Genomic DNA, 26,017 nt, shown 5'->3' on the forward strand with positions numbered 1-26,017 from the left:
ACCAAACACCAGGATGTGATTACAGCTGGAATACCAAATCATTTTGATCTTCAGTTGTACACAACACAGTCTGCAAGCAAGTGTGATAATGCAAAATGATTTTTTTTATAAACAAACATGTATTTAAACCAACCCAATATGTCAAGGCTGTATACCGGGGTATTTGGTTTTTCAATACCGTCAAAACTATTTGAAGTTTTTCAATACATGTGAATATTTATAGATGCTTTTTAAGTTAATACCTGCAGTCAACTTGTGCAATACATTCAGTGCTCATTTCACCCGTCACATTGTCTTACATTAGGAAGCTTACAGTAGTTCAAGAACAGTTGCGCCAGTCACGTGTTTGTTTGTAAATAGCACAACGGGAGAAAGTGTGCGCTGTTGCGCAGCGCACGAGGTGACGAATTTACACTTGCAAGCAATTCACTACTTAAGGTTTGGTATGAGACATCTTATAAATTACATTCTGACATGTTGGAGCAGTCCAAGAGCTCTGGATGAGCTGCCATATTTTCCTTGTACTTCCTACTAGCATTTTTTTCCACCTTCCTTCAGAAAAGCATGCATCACAACTATGTTCATTTGCACAAGCTCTCATTCACTTTAGCTTTTAAAATGTCCACACCCACCGAAAATTACATTTGGTTAGTTATAAGCTATACTTCAATAACTTAACGAGCTGGATTTCCATTTAGTTTGTTCGTTTTCGCTCGTTAGCATATAGCTAATAATGTGATTTCGCTATTACTTGTACTACATTTTGTTAGCATTCTGATAATATAGGGCCAATATTTTTTGCTGTTGCGTTTTAGCGCCCCTTGTGGGCTAAACGGTAATACCAGAAATCCCAGTAAGGCAGGAAAACTGTATGACTGTATGAAAATCTGAATACCGCCCAAGCCAAAATAGGTCACCACTTTTCTCAGACCATGCATTCACAAAGACAGGAAGAGACAAAGAGAGAGATGGATACAGTATGATAGTGAGAGGACTGCTCAGGCATAATAAACTCATCCTGCGACCTTCCTCTCAGGACATGTCTGTTGTGTGTTGAGCCACAGCCAGGGATGAAGTTTGTCTGTACAGTGTGAAGCACCGTGCTACAGGAACAAGAGGTCCTACTAGGGGGAATGGGACGACACACACACTTGCCACTTCCATGGCACAATGGGCCACAAGTCATAGTTCCTACTGGGGTGGACACCTGCCTGGGAACTCTGTGTATGGGTGTGTTGGTGAGCGTGTGCGTGTAACAATATAGCATATGGATGTGGGATAACCATATAGTCACATGGTATGGATGTGTTCAATCTGCTGGAAAAGTGTACCACTTCCTTTGCTCAAGTATTTTTTGGGGCCAATTCTCTCTGTGCTAATAGTTTCAGTGGGAATGTGTAGCAGCACCGCAGTGGGAGTGTTTTATGCACTACTGTACTGAACCATACCTCCCATGCAGACTTGACTTTCCCCACTAATGAAGGAATCTAATGACAGGACACAACACACCGTTTTAATAAGGCTGTTCTGAAAGCAAACTGCTGCACTCCTTGCTACAGATACAGATGGCCACAGCTATCGAAGGTACGGAACCACAGAAGCCAGTCTGGCCAGCACTAATGTTGATTTTCACATAGAACCCACACTGCCAGCCCTGCACAACCAGTCAGAGAGAGACTGACAAATACCTGTAGACACCGGTTCCTGTTTCACTGCTGCTTTCAACGGTTGTATTTATGAATGCTTCCCAAAGCTTCTGAATATCAAAGTATGGAGCAGAAGTTATTCTTAGTTGTGGATGGAGGTAGCAGGGAGCTTGATCATTTAGATTGAAGCCAGACAGGATTTTATTATGGGGAGGAATGTATGCCACAAGTGCAAGTCTGCTGATGGGAAACACATTGAGGCTGCACTGAGCCATCTCATTACCATGGTGGACTGGTCTACCAACATGTCCCTTCCGTCCCAAAATTATTGGCACCCCTGGGCAGGCCTGTGTCCCAGGCATACCTCATGCGACACGCTCTGATGGAACTACATTCCCCCGGTAAGGAAACCCCTTGACCCAGACCGCCCCAGGATCCAATAATCCTAAAAAGAGAGACCTATTCCTAATAACAAGAGAAGTTGGCCGCAGATCTATTGGGACCCGAGTCCTGGCACTAGAACCAGGATTTATCGGAGGACCTTATTCTGTCAGCTTGCCTCCTGGTTGGCTGGCCCCACAACCAGCCGGCTGGAGTTTCCATCCCAGGACTGCATGCCGTGGTAGAGGCCAGTTTGGACCAGACAACACCTGACCAGACCAGGGACTGCCTGTTGTGCCAAGAGTGGATCAAAACAGAATTCTTTCCCCTTGACTAGGCCCAGTACTGTCTGACTGGCATGGAGAGAGACAGGCAGAGGATGCTGGGCTTGTGGTCTCAGTCTGTGTTTCATCTGCCCAACGTGCCCAGTCACGCAGGCTGCCGTAACAACTCCTGACAAGAATAATCCCGCTGCACTGAGGCATGATGGGAAAGCAAACGTGAACTCATTGATCAAAGGCTCGCCGGTCGTTACCAGACATCAGAACTAACCGACTCCCAATGACCTTTCCGAACTAACAGAACGTTGAGGGTCAAGAAAGAGTTTGTGAACATTCTCAGAAACACACGAGAGAGAGCGGGAGAAGAAAAGGGTGGCGTCACACCAAGTTCCAGGACGGATGAACAGACTGCTGACTAGAATGGAAAGACAATTCATTCAAACCCAAATAGTTGGGAGGGTAAGATGGAAGGAGAATTAGCCCAGTAATGTGAGATCTGCAGCCCTGTTGGATGAAATCGAATGATCAGAGCATGATGTGGCTTCTAGAGCGTCGGGGTCAAAGGAATTTAGAAAAAGTCTGAATGCTTCTCGAGTCAATTAACTTCAGCTCGATGTTGACTGATGCACCACAAAACATAAATAATGGTACTAATGCTGAGTGAAGAGAACACAGCTGAATAGTTGGGCATGGAACTGAAAACAATGACATGAACCCAATAACCTTGAACATCTTCCTCATGAGAACTAGTCTGAAAACAAACTGGGAGGCATCTTAATTGGCATCCCCATAGGCACTGGTTAAAAGTAGTGAACTATGTAGGGAATAGGGTGCCATTTCAGATGGAGTCACAGTGAATGAAGTGCTAAAGGTACAACAAAAAAAGAAAAGCCTCAATGAAGCCGTGCGATGCTGGCCAGTCACCTGACGTGGCTCTCCCATCCCAGTACAGGTCAGGGTTTAGGGGTGAAAAGTAAAGTGCCTACATTCCTCCGTGTGTAAGAGGGCCGAGAAGGCCCTCCACCCACGGTCCGGTCAGACTGCAGGCTGGCTCTGTGGAGTTTCACCAGTCAGGAATGTGGCGCCTGATGGATATGGAGATATCTCTGGACAGGTTTAACTTAACTCAGTGTCTGTAGCTACTCTAGCTACTTTAGCCTTGACTGTCTGTCAGCTAGTCCTAATCCTCCATCCTCTCTATAGAGTGGGCTGAATCCAAAATGGCACCCTATTCCCTACATTTCTCTCCTCTTGTTAACTGGACCTGTGAAAAAGAGCCTCCTTTCAAGTCCTACTGGGTTTTTACTAAGTCCAATAAAAGCAGGAATCTAAAGAGTTATGATCAGTCATTAGGCCTCCTCGTGTGCTTTGATCTCAAACATCTTGTAGTAAGTTTAGTACTGAATGCATGTTTTCACCAGCAAGGTGAATGTAGCCTACTGGTCAGCACAGAGCACAATGAAAAACATAAAGTAGAAAACAGTCTCCATTTGAGCCACTATTTTTAAGCCAGTTTTTTTTCCAGTTCGAATCTAGGAACAGTGCTTATTGTGTGATGCAGTGTTGTTGACATGTGATAACAAAGACTGGTACAGACTAGTACAGATGACACAAAGACTGGTTTATAAATGGGAACATTCTACACCTCTGACAAACCAATCATTAGCCTGGCTTTACAGAGCATTAATAAACACCAAACACAAGCTTTACAGAGCATTAACACCAAACACTAGCTTTACAGAGCATTAATAAACACCAAACACTAGCTTTACAGAGCATTAATAAACACCAAACACTAGCTTTACAGAACATGAATAAGAAACACCTTTGCTGCAACATAAATCACATGTTGACTAGTTCTGTTGCGTAATCTGTTTAGTAATTAGTCTGATGTAAGACTAATGATCTGAGCTGGGGGTTAGTTGGTATTTGTGATAGACAACAACATGTGGCATGTCACACCTACATTATGCAAAAGTTATGATGCAGAGATTTTTGGGATTCAGCACCTCTGTTCCCCAGGTATACTGTAGTCCTCTAGGATGTCCTCTGCTCACCAGGTATACTGTAGTCCTCTAGGATGTCCTCTGCTCACCAGGTATACTGTAGTCCTCTGCTCACCAGGTATACTGTAGTCCTCTGCTCACCAGGTATACTGTAGTCCTCTGCTCACCAGGTATACTGTAGTCCTCTGCTCACCAGGTATACTGTAGTCCTCTGTTCCCCAGGTATACTGTAGTCCTCTAGGATCTCCTCTGTTCCCCAGGTATACTGTAGTCCTCTAGGATCTCCTCTGTTCCCCAGGTATACTGTAGTCCTCTAGGATCTCCTCTGTTCCCCAGGTATACTGTAGTCCTCTAGGATCTCCTCTGTTCCCCAGGTATACTGTAGTCCTCTAGGATCTCCTCTGTTCCCCAGGTATACTGTAGTGGTGTGGGGGCTGTGCTTTGGCAAAGTGGGTGGGGTTATATCCTTCCTGTTTGGCCCTGTCCGGGGGTGTCCTCGGATGGGGCCACAGTGTCTCCTGACCCCTCCTGTCTCAGCCTCCAGTATTTATGCTGCAGTAGTTTGTGTCGGGGGGCTAGGGTCAGTTTGTTATATCTGGAGTACTTCTCCTGTCCTATTCGGTGTCCTGTGTGAATCTAAGTGTGCGTTCTCTAATTCTCTCCTTCTCTCTTTCTTTCTCTCTCTCGGAGGACCTGAGCCCTAGGACCATGCCCCAGGACTACCTGACATGATGACTCCTTGCTGTCCCCAGTCCACCTGGCCATGCTGCTGCTCCAGTTTCAACTGGCCTGGGCCCTAGGACCATGTCCCAGGACTACCTGACATGATGACTCCTTGCTGTCCCCAGTCCACCTGGCCATGCTGCTGCTCCAGTTTCAACTGTTCTGCCTTACTATTATTCAACCATGCTGGTCATTTATGAACATTTGAACATCTTGGCCACGTTCTGTTATAATCTCCACCCGGCACAGCCAGAAGAGGACTGGCCACCCCACATATGCTCTCTCTAATTCTCTTTCTTTCTCTCTCTCAGAGGACCTGAGCCCTAGGACCGTGCCACAGGACTACCTGACATGATGGCTCCTTGCTGTCCCCAGTCGACCTGACTGTGCTGCTGCTCCAGTTTCAACTGTTCTGCCTTATTATTATTCGACCATGCTGGTCATTTATGAACATTTGAACATCTTGGTCATGTTCTGTTATAATCTCTACCCGGCACAGCCAGAAGAGGACTGGCCACCCCACATAGCCCGGTTCCTCTCTAGGTTTCTTCCTAGGTTTTGGCCTTTCTAGGGAGTTTTTCCTAGCCACCGTGCTTTTACACCTGCATTGTTTGCTGTTTGGGGTTTTAGGCTGGGTTTCTGTACAGCACTTTGAGATATCAGCTGATGTACTAAGGGCTATATAAATAAATTTGATTTGATTTAGTCCTCTAGGATCTCCTCTGTTCCCCAGGTATACTGTAGTCCTCTAGGATCTCCTCTGTTCCCCAGGTATACTGTAGTCCTCTAGGATCTCCTCTGTTTGCCAGGTATACTGTAGTCCTCTAGGATCTCCTCTGTTTGCCAGGTATACTGTAGTCCTCTAGGATCTCCTCTGTTTGCCAGGTATACTGTAGTCCTCTAGGATCTCCTCTGTTCCCCAGGTATACTGTAGTCCTCTAGGATCTCCTCTGTTCCCCAGGTATACTGTAGTCCTCTAGGATCTCCTCTGTTTGCCAGGTATACTGTAGTCCTCTAGGATCTCCTCTGTTTGCCAGGTATACTGTAGTCCTCTATGATCTCCTCTGTTCCCCAGGTATACTGTAGTCCTCTAGGATCTTCTCTGTTCGCCATGTGTAATGCAGTCTTCTAATGATCTCTTCTGTTCACCATGTGTAGCCTACGGGATCCAGACCCTGAATGTTCCTTCAGTTTGAGTTAAATACTTAACAGAGACTTGTCAGAACCATGTTGGTCAGCCAGCAGCAGCCACACAAGAACAGAACAAACCGTCAGGCTGGTGTGGGAGATCGGAGGTTAGAGTTCACAGAGAGAGGGTGAGAACATCCTTCCTCCAGGCCAAGCTTGGGTTAGGGTTGGTAACTGGGTGTGATCCCTGGAAGAAATGTTAGTATTTAGATGGGACCTTGCTACAGACCCCTGCTAGGCCTGAACAGCCAGCTCACTGAGGAACACATGACCCCAAAGATCAAGAGCCTCCTCTAAAAACAGCATGAGTAACCACTACTCCGGCTGTACTCCGGCTACTGCAAAGACTGCTCACGCAAAACACAGCTAGGCTATCGATCTGCCAGAGAGACAATACAAGGGGTCTTTCTTACAACACCACAGGAACAAAGTGACTACACAGTGACTAACTGCACTTACTGCCAGTACAGACCAGAAACACCACAGAGCATGTATAGAGGGTATTGAGGGCACGGCACACATCTGCCTTTCCCGTTATGTCCCTGGCTGCTGTGGTTAGCCTGGCCCTGGCTGCTGTGGTTAGCCTGGCCCTGGCTGCTGTGGTTAGCCTGGCCCTGGCTGCTGTGGTTAGCCTGGCCCTGGCTGCTGTGGTTAGCCTGGCCTTGGTCAGAGAACTGGAGAAATCCCATCCACATCTCCAGAAAGCTCAACACCAGCCACCAGAGGTTGTGCATCACCTGCATCGAGAGGGCCAGTTAGAGGTTTTAAAACCTGTGTGATCACATCTGTCCGTACCGCATCAGGAAGGTCTGAGTTGCAGCAGAGGACATGCCTGATTCCTCTAACGCCAACATGGAAAAAGGGAATCCCCTAGGATAAAAGAAGCATTTAAGTTGTTTTTATTTATTTTTAAAAACCGTTGTCATTCTTGCCAGGGTAGCAGGGTCAGGGAGGAATGTTTAGGGGCCTAAGAACATACATAGTCAATGGCTGGTGGGGGAAAGAAACCCTTTAATATCCCGTCTCCTCACACACACAAAAAGTGCCCGAGAACTATTAGTCTGAGCCCTTACAACCACTGCTCCTCTATAACAGGGAGCAGAGCTAGAGGCAGGGGAAGAGAGGAAAGCCTCTGGAGATGTGACTATATTCAAATACTCTCATAAAAGTGAGACGGGGCAAGGAAGAGAGGAGGAGCTCTAGCTCCCTGAGAGTGCACACTCAGCAGCACGGCCCTCCTCCCCCCTGCCTGTTACCACCAGACATCTGGGACCAGTTAGGGGGCTGCTGCTGAAGAGATCGGGGTGGAGAACAGGAACACTACGACAGAGGATTAGCCTTCTCTCCTCCTCCTCTTCAGACACATCACAAGAGAGAGATGAGTAGACTGAGTACTACATACTACTACTGTTTGTCATTCAGCCATCTTCCAACCGCTCTGATAAATGGTCACCCTCAGAACACCGACATCCATATGTCCCAAAAGTACAGAAGGAAAGTCTTTCAGCAGTAAATTGGAAGTTCAGGGCCCCATATTTATAAAGGTTCTCAATTTGCCTTTTAGATCATAATGAATAAGGGGGGGGGGGGGCTGATCCTAGATCTGAGGCGCTCTGTGAATAGAGGCCAGAGCTTTCCTGTTTTGTCCACCTCACATTTACAGCAGCAGCCAGACACAGCAGATTTTTAGAAACGGGATTGTGCGACAGCGCGGATTGTGGCAGCGTATGGGAGCAGGGTGGCGTAAATCACAGCGGTATGCTGGGGAGTCAGGGCCACAGGCCACCTGTCTTAACAAATAAGAGGAAGAGGATGGAGAGAGAAAGAGAAATAGGAAAGAGGGATAGGGAGTGAGAGACTGGAAGGAGAGAGAGAAGAGAGGGGGACACAGAGAAAACACAGGAATACATCTCTCCTAATAGACATCCCTCAGTCTGAACCTCTCCAGGGAGGGAATTTATCTGAAGGCCACTTCATGTCAAATGGCTCACTCAACCGACCCCCTACTTTCCAAAATGGGAGAAAAGTGATTTCTAATAGCGTCCAAAAAGCGTGGCCCAAATAGTCTGAAAAAAAGCAGCCTTATTTAGAGCCCATTGCCATTGTAGTCCACTAGAGAGTAGGAGTTATGGGAGACATGGTGGATTAGGGACAGATGTTATTTCAACCACAACAGCAGTAGACTGCTGCCGTTTTTAGCCTGATACCGCCTGCGACAATACAGCTTTTAGCTTTAGGAAGAGACAAGACTGCACTACAGAGTAGGAGGACACAGACATAGCACAATGACAGAGGACAGTTAGAGGTGAAAGAGCTTCAGACTCTTTCGTTTTTCAAAGAACGTTTAACCAGCTCCAGGTTGAAAGACTGGATCTGGTACACTGTTCATTTGGAGAGAAAATGTACCAGCTCCAGGTTGAAAGACTGGATCTGGTACACTGTTCATTTGGAGAGAAAATGTACAGTAGGAGTCCTTAGTGGATACATTAGAATTCATTTACAGGAGGAGTAGCTGAATACAAGTGGTTCAGTCCAGCTTTCAACTTACTCTTGAATGTTGTATTAGTAGAATGCACAATGTGAAATTTTGAAATTGGGTAGTGCATCATCAGTTTATCTCGTCATTAGGGTTGCAAAGGGTCGGGAACTTTCCGGGAAATTACTGGAATTTTTCTGGGAAATTTTCCATGGGAAGTTAAGCCCGGGAATTTTGCTTAAATTCATCAACTTTTAACAGTGAACCTTTTTTGGGGGATACACATAAGGCAATTCTTGTGGCATATTTTGGTTAAACTATCCCCAATTCAATGGAATTGCAACCCTCTGCATGCACAGCGCATTCTTCCATCACACGTACAGCTGATTCTCAAGATCCTGCACACAAATGAGATGCTATTGAGCCCACACTACTAGACTGTCTGAGCCAAGGACTACATACTTTCTGGTAAGTTTTGATTACAATACTGGATGGGGTGAATATATATGATATACAGAATTTTTTGTTAACTAGTAAATAGTAGCCTATAGCCAAGTGTGTTTAAATCATTTCTAACTTGTTCATTTCTGCTGGTTAGTCTTTCCTTAGCTTGCACCGGTTTCCATACACATTTCATTTTAAAAATGTATCTTACAAAAGGAGTCGATTTCGTCCCCCAAATCTTTACAGGAAAATGTCACGGGCACTATCTGATGTGTGGAGACTAGAGGTCGACCGATTCATCGGAATGGCCGATTAACTAGGGCCGATTTCAAGTTTTCATAACAATCGTAAATCAGTATTTTTGGACACCAATTATTTTTTTTTACACCTTTATTTAACTAGGCAAGTCAGTTAAGAACACATTCTTATTTTCAATGACAACCCACCGTTCTTAGGCTAACTGCCTTGTTCGGGGGCAGAACGACAGATCTTTTACCTTGTCAGCTCGGGGATTCAATCTTGCAACCTTACGGTTAACTAGTCCAACGCTCTAACCACCTGCCTTCACGAGGAGCCTGCCTGTTACGCGAATGTAAGAAGTCAATGTAAGTTGCTAGCTAGCATTAAACTTATCTTATAAAAAACAATCAATCATAATCACTAGTTATAACTACACATGGTTGATGATATTACTAGTTTATCTAGCGTGTCCTGCATTGCATATAATCGATGCGGTGCGCGTTCGCGAAAAAGGACTGTCGTTGCTCCAAAGTGTACCTAACCATTAACATCAATGCCTTTCTTAAAATCAATACACAGAAGTATATATTTTTAAACCTGCATATTTAGCGAAAAGAAATCCAGGTTAGCAGGCAATATTAACCAGGTGAAATTGTGTCACTTCTCTTGCGTTCATTGCACGCAGAGTCAGGATATATGCAACAGTTTGGGCCACCTGGCTCTTTGCGAACGAATATGACAGAATTTTACGTAATTATGACATAACATTGAAGGTTGTGCAATGTAACAGGAATATTTAGACTTATGGATGCCACCCGTTAGATAAAATACGGAACGGTTCCGTATTTCACTGAAAGAATAAACATTTTGTCTTTGAGATGATAGTTCGACCATATTAATGACCTAAGGCTCGTATTTCTGTGTATTATTATGTTATAATTAAGTCTATGATTTGATAGAGCAGTATGACTGAGTGATGGTAGGCACCAGCAGGCTCGTAAGCATTCATTCAAACAGCACTTGTGTGTTTTGACAGCAGCTCTTCTCAATGTTTCAAGCCTATCAACTCCTGAGATTAGGCTGGTGTAACCGATGTGAAATGGCTAGCGGGGTGCGCGCTAATAACGTTTTAAACGTCACTCGCTCGGAGACTTTGAGTAGTTGTTCCCCTTGCTCTGCATGGGTAACGCTGCTTCGAGGGAGGCTGTTGTCGATGTGTTCCTGGTTCGAGCCCAGGTAGCGGCGAGGAGAGGGACGGAAGCTATACCGTTACACTGGCAATACTAAAGTGCTTATAAGAACATCCAATAGTCAAAAGGTACATGAAATACAAATCGTATTTCACATATTGCATCTTAGCCTATACCGCTCTGAAATTGCTCATCCATATATTTTTATATTCTTATTCAATTCCTTTACTTAGATGTGTGTGTATTAGGTGTGAAAATGTTAGATATTACTTGTTAGATATTGCTGCACTGTCGGAACGAGAAGCACAAGCATTTCGTTACACTCGCAATAATATTTGCTAAACATATGTACACTCCCGGGTCAAAAGGTTTAGAGCACCTACTCAAGGGTTTTTCTTTATTTTTGCCAAGATTGTGCAAAGCTGTCATAAAGACAAATGGTGGGTATTTGAAGAATCTCAAGTATATTTTGTTTTGTTTAACACTTTTTGGTTACTCCATAATTCTATGTGTGCTATTTCATAGTTTAGATGTCTTAACTATTATTCTACAATGTAGAAAATAGTCAAAATAAAGAAAAATCCTTGAATGAGTAGGTGTTCTAAAACTTTTGACCGGTAGTGTGTGTGAGACCAATAAAATTTAATTCGATTTAGATATGACAAAATGTGTAGAATTGCAGGAAATATGCTTTAAACCTGAAATTCTCTCCACCACCAAGAGGGGTGTGAACAGTTTGTCTCATGACAAACTCAGTTCTTGTGCACATAGAAATAGACGTGACGTGCGCTGGACGGGGGGGTCCCCCGAGTGAAAATGTTTGGGAACCCCTGGCCTAATACATTACACTCACAAAGCCTGGAGGAGTCAGAGCTATATGAGTCATAGACAGTCTCAGGCTGTAAACCAAGTGCATCATTGGATGTTCCAGTAATGGTGAAATATCAGAAGGCTTTATTAGTGCAGGGGGGTGGTGGTGGTGAGAGTGTGACATTTGATTAAAGCCCAAGAGTTTCTGAACTCTAGAGAGAAGACTATCCACCACTGTCCCAGTGAGACCAATATAGACAAGACATCTACATTGGCAGCAGAGGGGGGTTTGCTGATAAACTGTGTTGTGGTGAATGAGGGTGTACCCATCCCTGCCTGGACACTAGATACAGCCTCTCCCTGGCCTGGTCTAGCCGGGTATCTCTCCACCCCCTCACCAGCCTGCCTGTCAGTGAGCAGAGCCAGACCTCCTAAACATAACCTCCTCCTCCTAACCCTCGCTCTAATCTCCCCAGGTTCTGGGTGACAACTAACAGGCCCTGAGAGAAGGATAAAGGACTGTACCTTCACCGACAGACACTCCATATCTCTTTATCCCCATCCCACATCTCCTGACCTCACTTCTCCTCATTAGAGAGGATCCGGGGAGTCTGACTACCAGATCACATGGCGCTCTATACCCAGTGGGGGTTTAATACCGCAAATAATTAATATTTATCCCGAGAGTCCCAGGAAATACCACAAAAATCAGAAGTGCTCATTTAAAACCAAGATATGGTCACTATGCCAGAGTTCTCCACAATTCTTTATTTGTATTTATTTTTAAATCTCACACACACACACACACACACACACACACACACACTTTGTAATAGCAGCCAAACAAAATTCAAGTGACCAAAGTTGTTAAAGCTTGCTAGATAACCTCCGTTAATGAATGACAGAATATCTCCTATAATTTGGCAAAATTTAGTTGATGATTATACAGATAGCAGATCAGCTCATGAATAACGGGGAGATGAGTGGAATTAGTACAAATCTCAAGGCATCTTAACGGTGACAAGCTGTATATCCATATCGGGCGCGTGGCGCATCGTCCCATGGTGTTTATACGTGCGTACTATTGCTTGTACAAATGAATGTGGTACCTTCAGACATTTGGAAATTGCTCCCAATGATGAACCAGACTTGTGGAGGTCTACCATTTTTTCCCCCCTGAGGTCTTGGCTGATTTAGATTGACGTCTTTTTTCCATGACGTCAAGCAGAGGCACCGAGTTTGAATGTAGTCCTTGGAATACATCCACAGGTACACCTCCCATTGACTTAAATGATGTCAATTAGTCTATCAGAAGCTTCTAAAGCCATGACATCATTTTCGGGAATTTTCCAAGCTGTTTAAAGGCACAGTCAACTTAGTGTATGTAAACTTCTGACCCACTGGAATTGTGATACAGTGAATTATAAGTGAAATAATCTGTCTGTTAAGAATTGATGGAAAAATTACTTGTGTCATGCACAAAGTAGATGTCCTAACCGACTTGCCAAAACTATAGTTTGTTAACAAGAAATGTGTGGAGTGGTTGAAAAATGAGTTTTAATGACTCCAACCTAAGTGTATGTACACACACAAAGTTTGTTGATCACACATTCTCTACTGAAATGCCCATATGGGCAGCAAATATGAGACAGTGCAGAGAAGCAGGGGAAATGTTTGTAGTGGTATTTTGACATCCATAAACGAGAGACGTGCTTTGATAATGCTACCTATGGAGTACAGAATAAAAGGTAGGAACTTTCATGCGAGACAGGAGTCAGGATTTTGGGTGTCAGTGTGATTGGGACTGGATATGAAAATAGCCTAGGCTCTAAGATAGGAGAAGATGGACAATTCTATCATGCCTCTGAATTGTTAACAGACTTCATGGTCTAACAGATGCCCATGTAGTGAATTGTGCATATGGCTATCAAATTTGTGAGCGCTTGAAGAGTCACGTGTTATTTTATAGGCTATACTGTAGGGGTTTCCTGTAGGGTTTATTAACTGCATACGTGTGCCCTACGGCAGTGTCCATTGTGCTTTGAATTTATGGCAAATATGCTACATTGTGGCTTCTATGCTACAACCTGTTTGGATAATGTGCCATTTTATATTTTGCAAGTCTGCTGCTACACATGTTGTGTATTCGCATGGAATTTCATTAGTGCGACATTGAGGAAAATGTTTCTAATTTCTCAGGTCTTGTCCCAGGAGCCCAGTTACCCCTAATACCCAGCCTGTCCAATCACAACAGTCCAGGTTGACATTCACACACCAGCCCTCACAACTTACACACACAAACACACACACACGACTCACACTGGCAAACAAACTCCCGTACTAGTGAGAATTACACCAGTGGCCAAGTGGAGTTGGGATTGCAGCCTTGAGGTTTTCCTGTCAGGCACAGGGAGAAGTGAGCAAGCTACACATCATTAAATGATGGTTGGGGAGGTGGAATGGGAAAGAAGGGATTAGGACAGGTAGCTGCAGACTAATGGGGACAAAGCGTCATGGTTTCATCCACCATTAGAGAAAGACAAAAGAGAGAGAGAGGCCGAGAGAGTCTCACAGTAAGCTAATGCTTTGGAGGGTTTCACTCAAACACAGTAAAAACTGTCTTCACTGTGGTTCCCTCTCAGAGCGAGACATATCTTATTTTGTGGTTGGCAAGAATAATGTGAATTTTTGCTTACTGTACATAAATCAGATCTACATAACAATGTGAGATAATTTGATAATATCCTGCACATGTTACATCAATGTGCAGGGCACATATTTTATAATGTGCCTTAGCCATAACATTATTTCACATTGTGAAATTCCTTTTTCACATTGTGTAAGAGCCAGCGAGAGGCTGGTTCTGTCCACACGGGGCAGTGTCAGCCCCTCTCCTCCCCAAGTAGAACCTCTGTCCTTGGGTGTTGTTGGGTAACTTAGGCAGGCTGGGACAGGCCCGGGCTGGAACTACACCTGAAACAATAAAAGGCCTGGTCTGAAGCTCTGCTGCTACACCTGAACCATCCACACAACCAAACTGCTTCCTGTGTGTTGCTGACATGCGTGTGACACATAACGAGTAGCTCATACCCTACCCACAACTCAATTTCTCAAACGTAGCAAAAAAATCAAAGTGAAATAAAACTATTTCATTACAATGGGCCCCCTGAGATAATGCACAAATACTTTAAAGTCAGGACTGCTTACAACAGTGATAAGGTAGGAACACAAACCGTTTTCAATAAATTGCAGTATTATACTATAGATTGACCGCTGAGCCAAACTTGTGTCTGGTGAACTGAAGTGCTTCCACTCTAGCTGTCAGTATCTATAGTCTACAAAACTAAACTATTTATAGTCTAGTCTCCACTAGTCATCTGAGAAGAGTTGGAACTCCTTTGCTCCTCCTCCCATCCCACTGCCCTGAACTGTTGAACTGCTGAGCTGGCCTGATTGGCCGACAGCCCACATGTTTGTTGAGGGGCCTGTCTCCTCCATCATCTCTTTCTCCCTCCCTGTGTCTGTCTGCTGTCAGTTATTGCACTGCAGTTACAAAGCCAATAAGAGATAACTCAAATCAGACCACATACCCTCTATGAGCAAAGGACCACAGAGAGGCATGGGGGATGCTTATATTAGGTAAACAAGAAACGGGATTAGGCTTAACCTATTGAAATTGCTTTCCTCAAAAAAAACATTTTCTGCAATGAGGTGGGGCATCATAGTTAAAAATATATATATAATAATAATAAGTTCATGCTCGGGTCTGTAGCCTGCCTGCATGTCCCAGCTCAGCCAATATAATTTTGTGATTGACAGCTCTCCTGATCCTCTGCAGCCAATCAAACACTCCACTGTCAGTTAACATTGACCAAGCGCTTCCCTGGTCCTAGTGGGGTAGTGGATGTTAGATTTAAGAGGTGGGGCACGGCAGGCTGTCTCACTGTTTTACATGATGACCTATATCTGCCTCTTCTCTGAAAACATTCTCAACTCAAGATGAATTGTTCCTTTAATCCCCTTCAGCAGATTCAGCACACCCCAACCACCACCCCCAAACACCACCTGTGGACTGGAAGTACTACTAGTCAGACGAGTGTTGCGTTTTAGCATGTTCATATTTTATCTACACAAAGCACCATTTGGAGATCAGAGAATCAGAATTTAACGTGCTGTCGCCATGGTGATGTGAATAAAGCAGATGAACATTCCCACCCTAAACATAAAAGCCACAAAATAATGTCACATTCAGTGCTGTTCTTTCACAGGGGGATTGACAGAGTACTTAAACAATAGTGAAACACCCTGCAGAACACGAGTCACAACTGAGCCTTTCTAGGAAAAACATGTCAACGTTGTGCAAGTATAAAAACACAGACATTGAGTGATGCCCTTGTGTGCCCACCGAACCGCTGCATCGGGGCTAATTGTGTTAGTTCACTGAGAGGGGGAGGAGTAGCGAGAGTTTGGCCAGAGCAGAGAGCCCGTCTCTTGGTTGGCTTCCACAACACAGACAGACAGACACACACACACAGCAGCTGGCAGAGCTTTATCAGGCAAAGTGAATTTGGGACCATGCAGAGAGAGTTTTTTTGCTTCAATGATGATGAACTTATGACAGAGGTCAAAAGGTCATGGACTAGATAATGACTGCCGCCAACATTTCTGCAGGGTGGCTGATCTCGTGGATTAAGACCTGATGGCCTTCAGGCGACAGGATTTGTGGATCCCTACATGCTAGGTAGTGGGCAATACTGCAACCAATACATGTGGATATCCCTAAATAGGAGAGAACCAAGTACAAAAACAAACAAAAAACGTTCCTAGAGCAATTATGGTTCTTCTAAATACTTGCGTCACGGTTCCGGACTTCATCGGGGGTGTTTACAGTTAGGACTATGTGGACAAAGACATTTCTGCTTTGGACCTGTTTGTAACATGGCTTCCCAGATAGACCAGTGTGTAAAGGTGCTGAGTAGCTGAGGATGAGAGGCCCTCCTCAGTAATTATGGAGTCCAGAAATAAAACTCTGGCAGAGGCGGCAGTGGAGATGTTCAGAACACATCGTTCCCTGCACCGCTCCATTCACTCTCTCACTGCTCTTTCCTGGCGGCTCAACCCCATGTGGTCCACAAGCGGACGGGACTATTAAAAGGGCCCAGATAGTGTGGCACATGTAGCCGTGTTGCCTGAGAGGGAGAGATGGGGCCGATTATGACTGCTACAGAAACTCTATTCTCTGATCCCTGGTCATCAACCACCACAACTCTACAGGACTCTACAGGGGACAGAGTTTTGAATGTTTATGCCATTCCAGAATTGTTTAGAGATACAAACAATTGTATTATGTGAAAGACAAGAAACTGCTAAAAGTACAAAGTTAACCTTACCACAATGTATGAGAGTAAAACTACACAGAGCAAAAATAGACCAAAAAATATAAAACACAACATGTGTTGGTTGATCCATGTTTCATGAGCTGAAATAAGACTCTAGAAAATGTTCCATACACACAAAGCTTATTTCTCTCAAATGTTGTGCACAAATTTGTTTACGTCCCTGTTAGTGAGCAATTCTCCTTTGCCAAGACAATCCATATACCTGGCAGATGTGACATATAAAGAAGCTGATTAAAGAGCATGCTCATTGCACAGGTGCACACACCTTATGCTGGGGACAATAAAAAGGCCACTAAAATGTGCAGTTGTCCCACAACACAATGCCACATGTCTCAAGTTGAGGGCTCATGCAATTGGCATTCTGACTGCAGGAATGGCCACCAGAGCTGTTACCAGAGAATTGACTGTTCATTTCTCTACCATAAGCTGCCACCGTCTTTTTAGAGAATTTGTCAGTACGTCCCACCGGCCTAACAACTGCAGACTAAATATATGCCCTAATGTGGGCGAGCGTTTTGCTGATGTCAACCTTGTGAACAGAGTGCCCCATGGTGGCAGTGGGGTTATGGTATGGGTAGGCATAGGCTACAGACAACGAACACACCTGCATTTTATCGATGGCAATTTGAATGCACAGATACTGTGACAAGATCCTGAGGTCCATTGTTGTGCCATATCCCCGCCACCATCACCTCATGTTTCAGCATGATAATGCACGGCCCCATGTAGCAAGGATCTGTACACAATTCCTGGAAGCAGAAAATGTTATTCTACGGCCTACATACTCACCCTTTGAGCACGTTTGGGATGCTCTGGATTGGAGGTCGAGCGGTTATAATTTTTATAATACCGATTATTGGAGGACCAAAAAAAAGACGATACCGATTAATCGGACATTTTTTTTTATTTATTTGTAATAATGACAATTACAACAATAGTGAATGAACACTTATTTTCACTTAATACATCAATAAAATCAATTTAGCCCCAAATAGATAATGAAACATGTTCAAAAAGGTTTAAATAATGCAAAAACAAAGTGTTGGAGAAGAAAGTAAAAGTGCAATATGTGCCATGTAAAAAAGCTTAACGTTTAAGTTCCTTGCTCAGAACATGAGAAAGCTGGTGGTTCCTTTTAACATGAGTCTTCAATATTCCCAGGTAAGAAGTTCTAGGCTGTAAATATTATAGGAATTATTGGACTATTTCTCTCTATACGATTTTTATTTCATATACCTTTGACTATTGGATGTTCTTATAGGCACTTTAGTATTGCCAGTGTAACAGTATAGCTTCCGTCCCTCTCCTTGCTCCTACCTGGGCTCGAACCAGGAACACGTCGACAACAGCCACCCTCGAAGCATTGTTTACCCATCGCTCCACAAAAGCCACAGGGAACAACTACTCCAAGTCTCAGAGCGCACCCCGCTAACTAGCTAGCAATTTCACATAGATTACACCAGCTTAATCTCGGGAGTTGATAGGCTTGAAGTTATAAACAGCGAAGAGTTGCTGGCAAAACGCACGAAAATGCTGTTTGAATGAATGCTTACGAGCCTACTGGTGACGCTAGCCATTTCACATCGGTTACACCAGCCTAATCTCAGGAGTTGATAGGCTTGAAGCATTGAGAAGAGCTGCTGTCAAAACGCACAAGTGCTGTTTGAATGAATGCTTACGAGCCTGCTGGTGCCTACCATCACTCAGTCATACTGCTCTATCAAATCATAGACTTAATTATAACATAATAATACACAGAAATACGAGCCTTTGGTCATTAATATGGTCAAATCCAGAAACTATCATCTCAAAAACAAAAACTTTATTATTTCAGTGAAATACAGAACAGTTCTGTATTTGATCTAACGGGTGGCATCAACAAGTCTAAATATTACTGTTACATTGCACAACCTTCAATGTTATTTCATATTATAATTACATATGTCTGGCAAATTAGTTCGCAACGAGCCAGGCGGCCCAAACTGCTGCATATATCCTGACTCTGCGTGCAATGAACGCAAGAGAAGTGACACAATTTCACTTGGTTAATATTGCCTGCTAACCTGGATTTCTTTTAGCTAAATATGCAGGTTTTAAAATATATACTTCTGTGTACTGATTTTAAGAAAGGCATTGATGTTTATGGTCAGGTACATGTTGGAGCAACAACAGTCCTTTTTCACGAATCCGCACCGCATTGATTATATGCAACGCAGGACAAGCTAGATAAACTAGTAATATCATCAACCATGTGTAGTTAACTAGTGATTATGATAGTTTTTTTATAAGATAAGTTTAATGCAAGCTAGCAACTTACCTTGGCTTCTTACTGCATTCGCGTAACAGGCAGGTTCCCCGTGGAGTACAATGTAAAGCAGGTGGTTAGAGCGCTGAACTAGTTAACCTTAAGGTTGCAAGATTGAATCCCCGAGCTGACAAGGTAAAGATCTGTCGTTCTGCCCCTGAACAAGGCAGTTAACCCACTGTTCCTAGGCCGCCATTGGAAATAAGAATGTGTTCTTATCTGACTTGCCTAGTTAAAGAAAAGGTGTAAAAAAACAAATAAAAATACAAAATCGGCCAAATTGGTGTCCAAAAACACAGATTGTTATGAAAACTTGAAAATCGGCCCTAATTAAATCGGTCGACCTCTACTCTGGACGGATGTGTACGACATCATGTTCCAGTGCACGCCAATATCCAGCAACTTCTCACAGCCATTGAAGAGGAGTGGGACAACATTCCATAGGCCACAATCAACAGCCTGATCAACTCTAAAGGAGATGTCTTGCGCTGCATGAGGCAAATGGTGGTCACACCAGATACTGACTGGTTTTCTGATCCACATCCCAAATTTTTTTCTGACCAACAGATGCATATCTGTCGTCCCAGTCATGTGAATTCCAGATTAGGGCCTAATTTATTTATTTCAATTGACTGATTTCCTTATATGAACTGTAAATGTTGCATTTATATTTTTGTTCAGTGTAGAATAAAGGATGCCGTTTCAGCACGACAGGAGACGAGGCATGTCCCGCCCAATTTACAGTGAATGCAGCAAGCAGCAAGGCTTTAAAACAAGGTAACCTATTTCCTTCTCAAAGGGCATCAGAATTCCCAACACAAACATGCACTGGTGTTCACCGCTGTGACACACACACACCCCACATGTCTGGCCTTGTCCTACATTAGATCAGTATTTAGAGGAACTGGAGAGAGATGGTTTATGGTTTGCATAGAGACATTGCCTGCTCCCAACCCTAACCTCTCCTCAAACAGCCTGCGGACATAAAGTAGGCTAAATGCTTCCCTCCCCGACCAGCACCCACAATTAACCTCTTCCAGTGTCCCGCCCAGCACAGGGATAGTCCTCTCCAAAACCACATGTGACTGGGTTGGGTCCAAAATTCACTAAAACACCGCCTGGCTGGGACTATAAATAACGATAGCCTTGCACTAGGCTAAACCTCCCCTCCTTTACCTGGTCTAAAAACACACTCAAGGTTCAGGCTGCTGCAGGAATGGGTTTGGGCAAACAGATGTACTTGCAAGTTGTTTTTGTGAGGAGCTGGTTGTTAAGTCTCTGGAGAACTACAGCTTTCAGAATCACAACAGGTCATGTAAGCTAACATGCAGTGGTACAGGCACAGTCTCAGATCATGTCGGAGAGAAACTCACACAGGAATCATGGCAGTGTGTCTGGAAACTTAGGTTGTGGGGGCCGACTCAGCCGAGGCCTTTTCAAAGCAGGTCGTAAAGCAAAATGAAGCAAGGCGAGGGAGGAAAAAAACTGACGTTTAGAGTTTAATTAAAGGGAACAGACGACTCCTCCACTCTAGTTTAGAGAGAGGATGGAAAGAGGTGTGTGTGATCTCTAGAGCAGACAGAGGAGACCAGGAAGGAGGGATTCAAGGAGGGGGAGATTAATAAAAGGAAAGAGTGCAGATTACTCTCCTCCTCCAACCATCCTCTGCTCTCCTCCCAACCATCCTCTGCTCTCCTCCCAACCATCCTCTGCTCTCCTCCCAACCATCCTCTGCTCCTGTGAAGCTCCTAAAACAACAAGCTGCTGTGTTATTGCCATGACCGTATACTGACTCCACAAACTTGGGTAAACTAAACTACTGTATCTGGCCCTGTTAATGGGAAGTGCATGGGTGGAGGAGGGGGTGGTGTGGCATTACTGACACCAAAACAAATGGCTTCATTTAGGGCCCAAATAAAAACTGTTCATAATAGTCCTGCTTCAAGAGAACAGGCAGCCTGAGGCAGACAGAGGGCCAGCCCCAATCAGGCATGGTGCTAACCTTTCATGCTGCTCCTAGCAGGCAGCCACAGCTCCATCACACTCCAACTACTGCACTCTCTGAGGACCAAGGGAGGAAATGACCACACACACACACACACACACCACTTTTAACTGCTCTGGTCAGGCCAGCATACCACCGTAGTGTAGATACACTTGGCATGGTCCAGGAACACACACAGGACAGCCTACTACGGGAAGCAGGCAGGATAACCAAATAAACTGCAGAGGGAAGCCAAACACAGACCAGCCAGCCAGCCAGCCAGGCCCTTCAAAACAACTGCTATAACAACCTACAGGAAGGCAGAAGCTATTTCTATGAACAGCCCGCCAGTGTCCCCCCTCTCTGGGAGGTAATGGTCCAGCATAGCCTGAGCACCACAGCACTGTCTCCCCACTTGATATGACTGGGATTACCAATGACCCAGACAGGGCTGTCTGATGTCTGAATAACAGAACCACAGCAGACTGGACTAGCCTAAACCTGCAGACGCCTTTCTCTCCCTTTCGGTTCTCCCTCTTTCAGACTTTATATATTTTACCTTTAACTAGGCAAGTCAGTTAATAACAAATTCCTATTTTCAATGACGGCCTAGGAACAGTGGGTTAACTGCCTGTTCAGGGGAAGAACGACAAATTTGTACCTTGTCAGCTCGGGGGTTTGAACTTGCAACCTTCCGTTGGACTGGGTGGAAGTAGAGGGGCAGAGGGGTTACTGACAGCTGGTTCTCTTCCTCCCATTTCAAGAGCTTGTCTGTTTGTCCAGAGCAACATGTGGACCAGCAAATACATGTCCCGTTTCATAACCACTATCCCAAACAGAACCAGGCGTTTATCCCTGAAATCTGAGCAAGAGATGGACAATAAGACAAGTCAACTGCACAGTTAATGCATTCCCATGGCCGATAATACAAGGGATGCTGCAGTCCTCTCCTCTGACCAAGCAAGGTTGTATACTTACATAAGGCCAGGAGGAGGAAGGCCAAATTCTCGCATTAATAAATATTACATTAAACTAAAATCAGACATCTAATCCGATCGCGGCACGAGAGTGACATCCCTAAGCCTGCTCTGCTGTCACTGTTCTGACTGGAGGGGACAAAGGGCTGAGGCTAAAATGACTCTACACCCCGGTTTAAAATGCTCAGGGGACACAGCTTTTTACACAACACTGGTGGAGATGTGAAACATCTGTCATGTGGGCCTCTCTTCAGGAGGAGTCTGCAGTGCAATGAGTGGTAGGTAACACAACGTGTTCCTGTTCCAGGGGGGAGTTCTCAGAAGCCCTGTGGTAATGAGGGGTCTGGGTGGACCAGAGGTTCAGACAGTACCCCGTGGCTCAGTACCTCATGCTGCTGTGGTAGACAAACAAACACCCAGCATACACAGGAGGGATGCAATGACCGACTAATAGTGCAGAGAAGCTACAGGCAAGTCTTAAGGAGTTGATTGGGATGTTTTGTAAGTTGCAGCCAATGACCATTAGTCACATACCTGGAGGGTGGGGGGGCTACACCTGGGGGAAAGGAGGTGCATGTTGCCAAAAGAGACACTTGTTAACAGACATGCTAAATGGTCTCTCCTCCAACAACCCATCAGCATGATGAGAGGGAGAACGTTATGGACCTAAAAAACATTTCACAGAAGATTAACTTTGGATACAACTCCAATCTAAAATGGCAATACTGATGAAAGTTCTAAATCGTTATGACTTCGACTCAGTCTTTCAGATGAGATCTATTCAAGTCAGCCTGGGCCTTCTCTACGTCTCTATACAGTCCGCAGTCTGGGCTCAGCTTTCTGTAGAGACTTCAGAATTGACTGACTGGCTCTCTTCAATACTCTGGTCTGGAGTCACATCCTCTCTGGGGAATTAACTTCTACTTACTGGAGAGGGTTGTTTGTTTCAATGCTTAGTAAAGCACCACCCCACTTTGTTTAGTAACGACAGAAATATAACAAAGCAGCCGGTTTACTATATAATCAGTCCAGTCCAGACAGTGCCCCACGGCAGGGTTCTGTTACAGTGTGAATGACATTCCTCTATTCAAACCATGCCAAGTTTTATTCCTCAACAGATGTATACTTCAAATAGAGTCTACAATTACAATAACACTTCCCCTGAACGTCTGTTGTGAAAACTCGACTCCAAGTCAAAGGAGTAAAAACAATAATACCAATTTGTTCACTATGGTCCTTGCCAAATTAAGTGATAAACTAAGAGACAAACTTGGACAAAGCCGTTTCCTTCTGACAGCCGGTCCTGTGGGTTTGTACTAAGTAACAGAGCCACTGTTTTGGCTAACGCCGTTACCGGTCTCTAGTTGTCACAGGTGAGTGTACAGGAGGTTGAGGTTATGTACACAACACCATGTTAAAAACGGGCCACACTGCGACGACCTTGGCCTAAATCACCCACCTCCTCTTTCCCAACTTTCCCAGTATTTATTTCAACTGGGGGTTTTGCGAAAGAGGGGCTGTCGTCGTCTGTTTAAAGTTTAGTCGGTGTTCGGTGCTGGCATTGTCTTCAAAAACTAAATTTCCTCCCAAAACGTGAAAAAAGAATAAGTAATGTATTTTGCTTGGTTAAAAGGCAGGAAGTCTGCTACATTAGTGTAGTTGAAGGAAGGATTCTGATGGAGCACATTCAACATGACCTTTTTTAACTCTATATGACTGTTTTAATTAAGTATGTGCACTGGGGGGGGTTCAGGTAAAACAAACAAGCAGTGTTTTCAACCAGAAAAAAACATTTGGCTGTACCTGAAAATTGAGGTTAACGAGACCCCTAAGGTAAACTTATGTTGACTGTGTGGCACCCCAGTAACATCTTAAGTGAAATACGTTCCTAATTTCTGCCTATGGGCATTTCCATCTGAAAGGACCAACATGAGAAGTTCATAGGAGCAAAGTCTATCGTTTGGGGAAATTAAGGCACAAATACATTTTTCAAGCATTTTCCATCTTAAAAAAAATGTTGCATTAGTAAAGGCTTTGATTCCTGGATCAGATGCATAAGGGCTCTTAGAAAACATCTACCAGAAAAAAATAGTCTTAAGAAAAGGTATGGGTAATTCCACGGTTACAGACTTGGGCCGAGACTATGCCAAACAAAAACCTGAGGGAGACTTTACCGTAATTCTGTGACCAAAGTTATCTGCACAGTTCTTCCATTAAAACGTGTTTTTAGAAATGTTTGTGGAAATTGTAACAAGTAGTCCTTGTGCATAGAGTTGTATGGTTTGTTAAACCTTGAAATCAAGGGTTTTTGTTTGGCATACATTTTTAAGTGAAAGAACTGAGTCCATACGTAATTCCGTCACCGTGGAATTGTCCCAACACAAAACAATAAAAACCCATCTATGCTTTGCTTGTATACCAGTGGTTGGCAACAGGTGGGCCCATGTGCCAAAAACAGCCCACAGGTGATTTTTATTTTGATCCCCCAAAAATATCAACAGTTTAAATTCAGGAAAAAGTTTAAATTCACATAAATAAAATAAAAATAGACGTGATCGTGTCTATGTAATCAAGGTAAAGTGCCTTCAGAAAGTATTCATACCCCTTGTCTTTTTCATCATTTTGTTTGAATATAAAAATGGATTGAGATCGTGTCACTGGCCTACACACACAATAACCCATAATGTCAAAGAGGAATTATGTTTATCCAAAACTTTACAAATTAATAGAAAATTAAAAGCTGAAATATCTTGAATATAACTCTACTAAACCCTTTATGGCAAGCTGAAATAAACATTTCCATAACAAGACACATAAGTTGCATGGACAGTGTGTGCAACAATAGTGATTTAACATTAATTTTGTATGACTCATCTCTGTACTTCACAGATAAGTGTAAGGTCCCTCAGTTGAGTAGTGAACTTCAAACAGAGATTCAACCACAAAGACTAGGGAGCTTTTCCAATGGCTCGCAAAGAAAGAAGGGCATCTATTGGTAGATGGGTAAAAATGTAAAAACAGACATTGAATATCCCTTTGAGCAAGGTGAAGTTATTAATTACACTTTGGATGGTGTATCAATACACCCCGTCATTACAAAGATACAGGCGTCCTTCCTAACACATGAGGCCAATGGTGACTTTAAAACAGTTACATAGTTTAATGGCTGTGATAAGAGGATGGATCAACAACATTGTAGTTACTTCACAATACTAAATGACATTGAAAAGGAAGCCTGTACTGAATATAAATACTACAAAACATGCATTCTGTTTGCAACAAGGCACCAAAAGTAATGCTGCAAAAAATATGGTAAAGCATTTAAAGTTTTGTCCTGCATACATCATGTTATGTTTGGGTCAAATTCAATACAACACATTACTGAGTACCACTCTCCATATTTTCATCAACTGTGGTGACTGCATCATGTTATGGGTATGCTTGTAATCGTTAATAACTGGGGAGTTTTTCAGGATAAAACAGAATGGAGCTAAGCACAGGCAAAATCCTAAAGGAGAACCTGGTTCAGTTTGCTTTCCACCAGACACCGGGAGATTAATTAAATTTTCAGCAGGACAACAACCTAAAACACAAGGCTAAAGCTACACTGGAGCTTACCAAGAAGACAGTGAATGTTTGAGTGGCCGAGTTACAAATCCGTTTGAGAATCTGCTTGAAATTCTATGGCAAAACCTGAAAATGGTTATCTAACAATGATCAACCAAATTGACAACACTTGACGAATTTTGAAAAGATTTTTAAAAAATGGGCAAATGTTGCACAATGCAGGTGTGAAACGTTCTTAGATTTACCCAGAAAGACTCTGTAATCACCGTCAAAAAATATTCTAACATGTATTGACTGAGGAGGTTGAATACTTATCTAATGAAGATAGTGTTCTGTTTTAATGTCTCTTCCACTTGGACATTATTTTGTGTAGATCATTGACAAAAAGTGACAATTAAAT

At 43.7% G+C, this 26,017-nt stretch overlaps 1 protein-coding gene across 1 annotated transcript in view; it reads right to left on the minus strand.

Annotated features, from left to right (window-relative positions):
• Positions 1-26,017, minus strand: part of LOC118398063 (partitioning defective 6 homolog gamma-like) — a 37,860-nt gene that overhangs the window by 3,653 nt on the left and 8,190 nt on the right. The window lies entirely within an intron of this gene.

This window comes from Oncorhynchus keta, chromosome 19 (genome assembly GCF_023373465.1).
Source record: "Oncorhynchus keta strain PuntledgeMale-10-30-2019 chromosome 19, Oket_V2, whole genome shotgun sequence".
Classification (NCBI taxonomy): domain Eukaryota; kingdom Metazoa; phylum Chordata; class Actinopteri; order Salmoniformes; family Salmonidae; genus Oncorhynchus; species Oncorhynchus keta.